This window comes from Maniola hyperantus, chromosome 12 (genome assembly GCF_902806685.2).
Source record: "Maniola hyperantus chromosome 12, iAphHyp1.2, whole genome shotgun sequence".
NCBI lineage: Eukaryota > Metazoa > Arthropoda > Insecta > Lepidoptera > Nymphalidae > Maniola > Maniola hyperantus.
In genome coordinates, this window is record NC_048547.1 from 13,536,675 (window position 1) to 13,548,882 (window position 12,208).

Sequence of the window (12,208 nt, forward strand, 5' to 3'; positions counted from 1 at the left end):
TTAGACTTTTTATTATGGTGGTGCGTGAGGTGTGGGTAAATGAAATCCCGTATTCTTCTAACCACCGATCTGTATTTCTTGTGAATTTGTATATACACACAAAGATATTATACTATTTACAACGTAACTATATATACAACAAACTTGAAGAATAACAAAAGGCCCGCGGTTCGATAAAAACAGAATTAAATTATTATAACGCGTGTCTGGCGTGCGGCCACTGAACATGCGTGGACACGGTGTCGCAGTGGCGCGTTGGAACAGACTGGCGGGTTGCAATTTATTAGGTCGGCATCGATATTCGATGCGCGGGCGCAGGCGGGTGCAGGCGGGACGTCACACGAACCGGTTTATGTAGTTAATTTCATACAGGAGCGGCGGCGGCGCGCATACTAGCTCTGCACGCGACCTGCGGTCTATATATGAAAGGTGTGTTTGTTTGTAGTTTGTGTATGTGAATTTTAGTATGTATGTATGATAGTATGTTTGTTTGAAAGTGTGTGAAAGATCCCCATATCACTCCCCCCCGGGAGGCCGTACTTACGGACGATAAAAGTCTGGGAAGTTAACGTGTCTACCGGACCTTGTTGTTCGAGGTAAGTCCGAGCTGTTACCCGTTGAGTTATCGGTGACTGGAGGACTACTTTCAGTGCGTGTAGTGTGAGGCGGATCGGTGTTCAGTATATAGGCCGGTTTCAGGCGGTCTATTGAAACTGTCACCTCTTTGCCTTTCACCCTTACCTTAAATACTTTATCGCTTCTTTCGATGACTTCGTGGGGGCCGGAGTATGCAGGATGGAAAGTACTTTTTACCGCGTCTTCTCTGATGAAGACGTGACTAGCAGTGGCAAGATCCTTATAAACAAATGTTTTATTTTTGTTATGGCGCGAAGCGGGGCAAGGTTGTAGTCGTTGACAAAATGAACGCATTCTGGCTGTAAAGTCAGTTATGTCTGTTGTAGTGTTTGTTTTACTGTCAAAGAATTCGCCTGGGAGTCTTAATGGCTCTCCATAGACGAGTTCTGCTGAAGAACACTGCAGATCAGCTTTAAAGGCACTTCGTATGCCTAATAGCACTAGTGGTAATGATTCTGTCCAGTTACTATCGGCATGGCATGTAATAGCGGTTTTTAGCTGGCGATGGAATCTTTCCACGAGGCCGTTGCAGGCGGGGTGATAAGCCGTGGTTTGACGGTGCTTGAATCCAGCTATCTTGGACAAGTAGCTGAATAGTTCCGAGTGGAATTGCCCCCCCCTATCTGTGACGACAAAGGTCGGACTGCCGTGTCTAGCGATCCAACCTGATAAGAATGCCTTGGCCACCGTTTCAGCCGTGATATCCACTATAGGAATTACCTCTGGCCATCTCGTAAATCGGTCCACTGCTGTTAAGCAATAACGGAAACCGTTCGAATAAGGAAGTGGACCAATAAGGTCGATATGTACGAAAGAAAACCTGGCTCGAGGTAATTCGAATGTGCCTAAAGGTGCTGACACATGACGGTGTACCTTGGTGCGCTGGCAAGACAAACACGTGCGCGACCATTCTCGGCAGTCCTTCCTGATGGCTGGCCAAACGAATCGCTGTGCAATGAGTTTAGCGGTAGCGTTTGCGCCAGGATGACTTAAGCCATGAAGGCTGTCGAAGACTTGCTTACGTAAGGATAAGGGAACGAAAGGTCTGGGTGTGCCAGTGCTTACGTCGCAGAATAATTCGACATCGCTTCCAGGTTCCTTTATTTTGTCGAAACGAAGTGAAGATTCTTCGTTAAGAAGTTGTAAAAGTTCGGAGTCTTCCGATTGAGCTTTGGCAAGTACTTCGAGGTCAACTGGACTTTGTATTCCATCTACACGGGACAAGGTGTCTGCGACAACGTTGTCCTTGCCGGATATATGACGAATGTCACTCGTGAATTGAGATATGAAGTCCAGGTGCCTATACTGACGCGGCGAACAGTTATTCTTCCGTGTGTGGAATGCATAACATAAAGGCTTATGGTCAGTATAAACTACGAAGTGTCTAGCCTCGAGCATATGGCGGAAGTATTTTATTCCTTCATATATCGCGAGTAGCTCGCGGTCATAGGGCGAGTACTTTTGCTGTGAAGGGCTAAGCTTCCGTGAAAAAAATGCAAGAGGTTGCCAGGCGTTATCTTTGTATTGCTGTAGCACGGCACCCAACGCTAAGTCAGATGCGTCTGTGACAAGAGCGAGTTTGGCTTCGCAGTCGGGGTGTGCTAATAAGGCGGCGTTACAAAGACTGTCCTTGGATTGCTCAAAAGCTGTTAGGGCGTCGCCTGTCAAGTCTACTGGATGTGAGGGTTTAACTGAACCAGAGAGTAGGGCGTTTAAAGGGGCTTGAATTTTTGCGGCGTTAGGTATGAATCGCCGATAAAAATTGATCATGCCTAAAAATCGCCTAAGTGATTTAATAGTCTTTGGTATAGGAAATTCCTTAATAGCTTGGACTTTGGACTCGAGTGGCTTAGTACCTGCTGCAGAAATGTGGTACCCTAGAAATTGAACCTCCGAAGCGCCAAAAACACACTTGGAAGTGTTTACTAAGACACCATATTTTTTCATTCTATCGAAAAGTATTTCTAAATGATTTTCGTGTTCTGTGGCGTCCCTAGAAAATACTAAAAAATCATCTAAATAACAATAGCAAAAATTAAGCCCTCTGGTCATTTCATCTACAAATCTTTGAAAAGTTTGACCCGCATTTCGGAGTCCAAAGGTCATAAATGGGAATTCATAAAGTCCGAATGGGGTTGTAATCGCCGTTTTTGGGATATCCTCTTCAAACACTGGGATCTGGTTATAGGCCTTGACTAAGTCGATAGTAGAAAATACTTTACATCCTGATATACTATGAGCGAAGTCATGGATATGTTTAATAGGGTACTTATCTGGGATGGTACGTGCGTTGAGCTGCCTGTAGTCCCCGCATGGCCGCCAGCCGTTGTCTTTCTTAGCGGCTAGGTGCAGGGGAGATGACCAGGCACTCTCGGACGGTCGTGCGGTCCCGTTGCTCAGCATTTGCTCGAATTCCTGCTTCGCGATTTTTAATCTGTCCGGGGCTAACCTGCGAGGGGAACATGATATCGGGGGACCGGGTGTAGTGCGTATGTAGTGTAGTGTATTGTGTATAGTGGTGGTAGGTGCGCCGGCCGGTCTTGTTATTTCCGGATATTTAGCTAAAATGGAATGGTATCGTGTGTCGCCAGAAGGAATTTTTACAGAATTAATATTATTAACATTCTTATCTATAAAAACAATAGTCGACAATGATGTTGTGTTATCGATTAAACGCTTATTTTTAACATCTACTATAAGATTATAATAACACAAAAAGTCTACGCCAATAATGGCTCTCGTTACATCGGCTACGATAAAATTCCAAGTAAAGTTCCGGCGTAAATTGAAATTTAACTTTAAATGTACATACCCGTAGGTTTCTATTACACTACCGTTTGCCGCCGTGAGTTGAAACATCGTCTTGGCTCGTCGGTCACGAAACGCACTACGTGGGAAAACGCACACATCACTACCGGTATCCACTAAAAAGTCTATTTTTGAGTTGCAGTCGGTGATGAACAGGCGACCCGGTGACGTAGGTGAGCGGTCGTCGGCCGCCATTACCGACCGCTCTGTTGGTTTCCCGAGGCGAAGTTGCAGGGTTTGACGCATTTCGTCGCTTTTGACCCGAACTTGGCGTGGTACCAACACTCTGGGTACTTCCTGTAGCTTGACTGGGAGCGGTTGCGCCGATTACTGGTGGAACGCTCTCTCTGCCGGGACTGTCTGTTTTGTCTGTTCAGCTGCATGGTTAGGTTTTTGACTGCCTCCTTTAGTTCGGCTATCTCCAACGCCATGGACTCGACGCTATGGACTGAAGCTGCCGGAGCGGCAGTGGAGGTGGAAACCTGCGGAACTGGCGAGACAATATCACAAACGCGGTCGGCCAAGTCCGCCAAATCCTCGAGAGATCCTGCTGGTTGCGATGCTATAAGGGTCTGGATGCTGGCGGGAAGTCTGCTGCACCAGATACTCTTGATGAAATCTTCGGGCACGGAAGATCCAGCTAAGCCTAGCAAGTGGCGCAGGAACTGCGATGGCTTCCGGTTGCCCAGTTCCTCGTGTTTGAGGAGTTGTTGGATCTTCCGGTCACGCGATGCAGACAGCCGCTTTATCAGCTCCTCCTTTAATTTAGTGTACCTGTTTCTGTCGGGTGGTGAGGTAATTATGTCCTTCACTTCCTTGGAGTATTGACTGCTAAGGTTGCTAGTAATATAATAGAATTTGGTGTTTTCAGACACCACTCCTGCGATCTCGAACTGGCCCTCGATTTGTGCGAACCATAGCTCCGGGTCTTCTGGCCAGAAGGGTGGTATCCGGATTTTCATATATTCCGACGGGGCACGTTTTTTTCGTGGGCGTACTGTAACGTGTTCCCCACCGTCGGATCTCACCGTCACATCGGATCCACTATCGCTATCTTCAAGGTTGGCTTCCGGCGCAGCCATTGTTCGCGGGGTCACCAGTTTATGGTGGTGCGTGAGGTGTGGGTAAATGAAATCCCGTATTCTTCTAACCACCGATCTGTATTTCTTGTGAATTTGTATATACACACAAAGATATTATACTATTTACAACGTAACTATATATACAACAAACTTGAAGAATAACAAAAGGCCCGCGGTTCGATAAAAACAGAATTAAATTATTATAACGCGTGTCTGGCGTGCGGCCACTGAACATGCGTGGACACGGTGTCGCAGTGGCGCGTTGGAACAGACTGGCGGGTTGCAATTTATTAGGTCGGCATCGATATTCGATGCGCGGGCGCAGGCGGGTGCAGGCGGGACGTCACACGAACCGGTTTATGTAGTTAATTTCATACAGGAGCGGCGGCGGCGCGCATACTAGCTCTGCACGCGACCTGCGGTCTATATATGAAAGGTGTGTTTGTTTGTAGTTTGTGTATGTGAATTTTAGTATGTATGTATGATAGTATGTTTGTTTGAAAGTGTGTGAAAGATCCCCATATTATTACAGTTTATTTATCATATTATTTTTATATTTTTACATACATTCTACATATGTTACAGTCTACTTAAGATTATAGCGAATGTTGAATCACCATAAAAAGGGTGTACGAATACGTCTGATAATAACGTAATAATGTATTTTTGAACTACTTTGTACTTTTGTAACTTTACTTTACGTTTATATAACAATTCTTGGCTGCAGATTAAATAAAATAAAATAAAACACCGATTTTATGTGTGGTTGGTTACCTTAAAAATTTTCAATAGGGCTTCAGAAACAGTTTAAAAACCATCATTCCACTTACACAAGTGGCACAATCAAGACTCAAACTCATGTACTAGCTAACGACCTCCCTGGTGCAGTAGCGAGCGCTGTGATTTTATAACTGGGAGGTCCCGGGTTCGATACCTGGCAGAGGATATTTGGGAATTTAAAATTTCTAAATAGTCATATCGGCAGTGGCGTGCAGCTCATAGAAGCATAAACGCACTGCTTACCCCCATTGTAAGAAATCAATGCTTACTTTTTCATTGTAACCTGCCGTAAAACAAGTTCATACCTAAATGCATACCCTTGCTTGAACTCCTGTGCACGCCACTGCATATCGGTCTGGTCCGGTGGGAGGCTTATGACGTGGCTAGTAACCTTTTTTTATCGTTGGGAAATGCATTTACGCATCCCTCGCGTGAACGGGCAAGGTATGTGGGACTCGGCAGCCGAGAGGGGACCGGAATACCCACTAAAACGGCGGGCCCTCTTGCGCTGCGATGGCGACTGGGTCACGCCACGGTCCAGCGGTTCCCTGCGACTCGTCTGATGTCGTCCGTCCACCTAGTGGGGGGTCTTCACACACTGCGTCTTGCGATCGTCGATATATCTATGTTGCGTCGTGCGAGCTCGCCATTCTTAGTACCCCAACGTCTATCGGTTTTACGATCTATGTGCCCTGCCCATTGCCACTTCAGCTTCGCAACCCGTTGAGCTATGTCGGTTACTCTACTTCTCCTACGGATCTCCTCATTTCTGATTTGATCACGTAGAGAAACTCCAAGCATAGCTCTCTCCATCGCACACTGAGTGACTCTGAGCTTTCCTATGAGGCCCATAATTAACTTATAATGGATTAAAAAAAGCTTTTAAAAACCACTAATTTCAGAGTTACTATTTTTCGACAGAGTTTAAGCACATGTCATTGTTTATCTTCTCTATATATAACAATGAATCGCTAAATGTGTTGCTGATCGCAAATCTTGAGAACATCTGAACCGATTTTGCTAATTATTTTTTTATAATATTCCTTGAAGTAGGTACGAGGATGGTTCTTACGGAGAGAAAAATTTAAAAAAAATACTGAAAAAGAATCGGCTGTTTGGCGGTACGAAGTTCACCGGGGCAGCTGTAGTATCTTAATAGTCTATGACGTAAGTACTTCAAGTGCTTACCTACTAAACAACAAAAACATAACGGCATTTCTAAGCTTCGATAAGTCACTGAGTCAGATTACGTCTTTATAAGCACCATTTTATCAACCATCAGTCTGCCATCTTCAGGTATTATCTTGCCTGATGCCACTCTTTGTAATCAGAAATTATGATAATGTCTTATATTAAGCACTTATACTCAAGCCCGTACCGGTATGATAACTTGAAGATAAGTTTTATCACAAAAACAGTGAAAAATACAATGATTGTCTAAATTCGATGTAAATAAATAGATTCAGTTATCAAGAAATGAATATTGAGTGATTCACTTATATGCCCACGAATACATCCGCGTGAATTTAGATTTTTTTAAATCCGGTGGGAACTCTTTTTTAAATCGCCATATCTCGGTCAATTTTTAATCTCAATCCAATTATTAAAACAATAAAATATTAAAATTATAAATCAAAAATATCATCTTAGGGAACTCTTTGATTTTTCGGGATAAAAAGTAGCCTATGTCCGTCTCTAAGATGCAAGCTATCTCTGCGCCAAAATACATATATGATTCGCGAAAAATCGCGACTAATTTATCCATGCTTCAAAATATCAGTGGAAATTCTTTGATATCCGGGACAAGAGTTGTCTTTATTACGCCCTTCCTTGGGATTCCCAAAGAAGGACGTAATATAGACTACTCTTGTCATCCAAAAGTAATCCCAAATTGGGATTCAAGCTACACTATCTCCATACCGAACTTTGTCAAAAACGGTTGCATATATCTGTAGCGACCTAACAAAGTTATTATTTCCAGATGTTAACAACATTTCTGGTTGGTTACTGATTATAAATTAGCAATAGATTACCATTTTATTAGCTTCTAGCAAAATCGGTAGTATGTACAGCATTAATATGCAATGTTCTGAATAAAAATATAAGTATAGGCTATCAATCAATGGTGCAACAACTATTACAGGCCATCGTTTAACTGTCTATCGATCGTTGAACCTAGGTTCACTGTTCGGTGGATGTACGAACTACGTAACTACAAGAATTAGTTGAACTTCATTGACTTAGATTGAAGGTAATTACTTGGTAATACCAGTATTTTCATTGTTTACTAACACATCGCCCATCTACATAAATTGGAGTAAATTTACTTAGGACCTGTTTCATAACTTTCCGATAAACTATTGCTTAGATATGTCAAATAATAGGCTATGGTGACGTGAGATCAAAAAAAATAGGACTACCTTAGGGCTACTTAGCGTCAAATGTACTAAACTACTAACATTTGCCTACCATATTTTATATAAAAATATAGTGTTTTACCTACACTTCAAGGAAATTTTAAGTACATATCAAAAGTTGCGGACCGGCAGGAATCGAACTCGCGTCTCCTGCGATCGCGCCCGATGCTCTGATCACTAAGTACGGTCGGGTGCGATCTCAGAGACGCGGGTTCGATTCCTGCTGGTCCGCAATTTTTGATATGTAGGTATTTAAAATAATTCAGAATTTGCCTGCCAGCTGCCAGTGACGTCGACCCCTCGACGTTTTGTTAGAAGTTCCCAAACTGTCGTCTATTGTGGGTGTGTTACTAAATAACAGTAGCACTTCTGATAGTAGGTAACAACTGTACGTGTTCCGTGTTTTAAGTGCGTCAAAACATCAGTCACGGAAACGATTGCGAAAAATAATTGCAAATCATTGCAAAAAATATTCGAAAAGAAACAATTTCTAATCTAGGTAACTATCCAAATATTATGTCAAGAAGTAAGGTCTAAATCTAAAGGCCTAAAGGTTTAGTTATCGCATTGATGTCGAATCAATTTGTTGTGTTACCTTCATCATCATCATGATCAACGCATCGCTAGCTCAGTACAGAGCATGGGTCATCCCACAGAATGAGATTTGAGAAAGGCGTTTGGCCATAGTCTACCACGCTGGCCAAGTGCAGATTGGTAGCGTTCATACACCTTAGAAAACATTATGGAGAACTCTCAGGTGTGCAGGTTTCTTCACGACGTTTTCCTTTAACCGTTAAAGCAAATGGTATTTAATTCCTTAAAACGCACATAACCCCGAAAAATTAGAGGTCGAGGTCGGTTAGAGGGAGGATAGAACCCCCAACCTCCGAATAGGAGGCGGACGTCTTAACCACTAGGCTATCACAGCTATAATATGTGATTAGGTATAAGTAGGTACAGATTATTCAGTTTAGACTAGTATATCATAGTAGAACTAGACCACTTTAATTTTTTAACGCAACTTTTAACTACAACGTCAAAGTGAACTTTATATTTTGGGCTTTGTACAATAAGCGACTTAGCCTGCGACTTCGTCCGCGTGGACTACACAAATTCCAAACCCTTATTTCACCCCCTCAGGGGTTGAATTTTCAAAAATCCTTTTAGCGAATGTCTGCCCAGTCATTGTAGCTATCTGCATACCAAATTTCAGCCCGATCAGTCCAATAGTTTTAGCTATGCGTTAATAAGTAGATCAGTCAGTCAGTCAGTCAAATTTGTCTTTAATTTGATGTTGCCATAGCATGTTAAAACAAAAAATGAGATTTTTGACCTTATGTAACAATTACTGTATGTCAAGAGGTGCGGGGGTCAAAGGTTAACCTCAATAATATTACATCTAATTAGTAACCTGTCAAGTAGCTTGATTTTAATCATAATTAGCTAGGCTAATTAGCTATAGATAACGAAGTGATCCTATAATGGTTCCTATTTTCTTTTTGAGGTACGGAACCCTAATAAAATCAACTTAATTGTATGATACGTATAGACTTGAAAGTGACATGAACTCTCGGATTGATTTTGTAATAAAATATGGTAATACAAGTTTTGTTGCGTTTCATTGACCAGTTGTAAGTGGTTATGTTAACTAGATGCATAATATCGTGTACAAACAGTAATTATTGTATGCATCTAAGTCATTCGTGAGAATTATCTCAGTATGTTAAACACATTATTATTGTTAGAAAAATCTAAATATATAAAAGGAAAAGGTGCCTGACAGATCTATCAACGCACAGCTCAAACTACTGGACGGATCGGGCTCAAATTTATCACGCAAATAGCTATTATGACGTAGGAATTCGTTAAGAAAGGATTTTTGAAAATTCAACCCCTAAGGGTGTGAAATAGGGGTTTGAAATTTGTGTAGTTCAAGCGGACGAAGTCGCGAGCATAAGCTAATACTTAATATTGGCAAGATCAACCAGTGATGACATATGGATCCGAGACATGGTCGCTAACTATAGGCCTCATAAGAAAGCTCAGAGTCACTCAGCGGGCGATGGAGCTATGCTTGGAGTTTCTCTACGTGATCAAATTAGAAATGAGGAGATCCGCAGGAGAACCTAAACATCCGATGGGTTGCGAAGCTAAAGTGGCAATGGGCAGGGCACATAGATTGAAAAACCGATACACGTTGAGCGTCGTTGGGGTCCCAAAGTGCTAGAATGGCGACCTCACACCGGAAAGCTCAGCGTAGGAAGACCTCCTTCTAGGTAGAAAGGCGACATCAAGCCAGTCTTTGGGAGGTTTCTTGACAGACAGACAGACAACGAAGTGATCTTATATGGGTTCCTTTTTTCCTTTTAAGGTACAAAACCCTAAAAAGGAAAAGGTGACTGACTGACTGATCTACTACTGCGCACAGCTCAAATTACTTGACGGCTCGGGCTGAAATTTGCTATTTTAACATAGACATCCGCTAAGAAAGGATTTTTGAAAATTCAACCCCTTAGGGGACAAAATAGAAGTTTGAAATGTATGTAGCTCACGCGGACGAAGTCGCGGACATAAGCTAGTAATGTTATATAACGATATTCAAATAAAGGTGAAGCACTTACGTTTAGTCAAATAAAACAATTCGGTTAAGAAACAAAAGTAACAGACAAAGTAGATCAAACGCAACTAGAATCTCGATAACGACTTGAGATTCTAATCTCTGACTCACCGCTCGCATAGATTGCCTCAACTACACGATCGAACTTAAAACTAGGGAAGTGAGAAAGATTTGACATGGTGTTAAAAGTATGCTCCTATGATAAAAAACCGGCCAAGTGCGAGTCAGGCTCGCGCAATGAGGGTTCCGTACTACAGTCGTATTTTTTCGACATTTTGCACGATAATTCAAAAACTATGATGCATAAAAATAAATAAAAATCTGTTTTAGAATGTACAGGTGAAGACCTTTCATTTTTTTTTTTTTTTTTTTTTTTTTTTTTTTTTTTTAATACAATAAAACTTAAGGCTAGCCTTATCTAATTACTATATAAATCATGACCGCGTGGAATGGTGCCAAGAATACTGGCTGCATTTCCGCGCTGGACAGCCAGGCTGATCCGCTGCGCAAAAAATGAGCCAGCCCTTCTGTCACCAGTTGAGGCTATTAATCGCGGTGAAATGTCTCGTAAAAAATTTTTAGCACTAAGACTCCATGGCCCCAGGGTCTCCACGGCAAACGGCACAAAAATGTAACTCTCTATAAGAGAGGCATACTTGCGCCGCTTGCCGTTTTCAGCTGTTTCTGCTGCGGCTCCCGGTCTTGATGCTGTCTTCCTGATATGACACGGGGCCAATGTGTCAACGCAAGTTGCGTCCCACATTAGCGCCCGTCCCCGTTCCCAGGGAACCAGCGTCAATCCATCAGGTCTCTTGCCATCATCCCGACTAATCCCTGCCGGCTCAATGAGCGCAGGAATATTTATGGTGGCAAGAGCTCTTTTAATTGTATCGTTAAGAGAGCCATGCCTAAACAGCCTACCGGAGCTCCTTTGGCAAGAGAGTCCGTGGATTCCAAATTTATCAACCTCTTTTCCACACGGACATCTGTGCTGATGGCACAGTGGTGTTCCCAATCTGAGACCTAGAGCCACACGAAAACTTTCGTTATCTAAAAGTGTGCCGAGATTTTTTGATGGCAAGGCATGCAGCCAATACCCAGATTCCTTTTCGGATAATGCTAGAAGCCTGGCACGATCTCTGTCACTTGTAAGATTTTGAACCAAATTCGTATGTGTCAGTTGAACCAATGGCAAATCCCAAAGTTTTTGTGTAGTACGTTCCTTCGGGATGTCGACATTGGGACATCTGACCTTCCAACTCTCTAGGGCCTCTGCGGCATAGGTCAATGATGAATTGGATTTGAGAATTTGAGAGCTAAGCTCTTTTATACTATGCACAGAGGACAGAAAAGCCGGAAGAGCTACACTGGAAATTTTCCTCACGCCGATGCCACCGTACTTGACCGGTAAAGTTGCTTGGTTCCAGGAGTGCTCATCAAAAGTTAAATTTAGAATTTGTTCTAGTGTACTTTTAAGGGTGGCATCCATGTTATCGAGTAGTCCATGAAATTTCCAAATTGGGCTCGCGCGGAGAATGTAAATTAATTTAGGTACAAAAAGGCAATATTTTAGGATCGAAAATGCAATGTGAGAATTTAGAGTGCCCAATTTGTCGGTATTAGCCGAAAATGTTCTGACTTTTTGATCCAAGAGTGGTTGTATGGATTCATTATAAAGAGGAGCACCGAGAAGGCAAAGTGAACGTTTATCAAGTATTTTAATATTAGGTGAAATTTCATTGAATAATTCAGAGGCCAATAGAATTCTTTCTTGCGACAGTTTTTCTGTAAAAAACAATTCGCATTTCGAAAAATTAAGTTCTAAACCAATTTTCCCAAACTGTTGCTTAATATGATTAAGATCTTTT

The 12,208-nt window shown here is 42.3% G+C and overlaps 1 protein-coding gene across 1 annotated transcript in view; it reads left to right on the plus strand.

Annotated features, from left to right (window-relative positions):
• Ance-3 (angiotensin-converting enzyme Ance-3) overlaps positions 1-12,208 on the plus strand; it is a 181,790-nt gene that overhangs the window by 39,922 nt on the left and 129,660 nt on the right. The gene's annotated exons all lie outside the window — the stretch shown is intronic.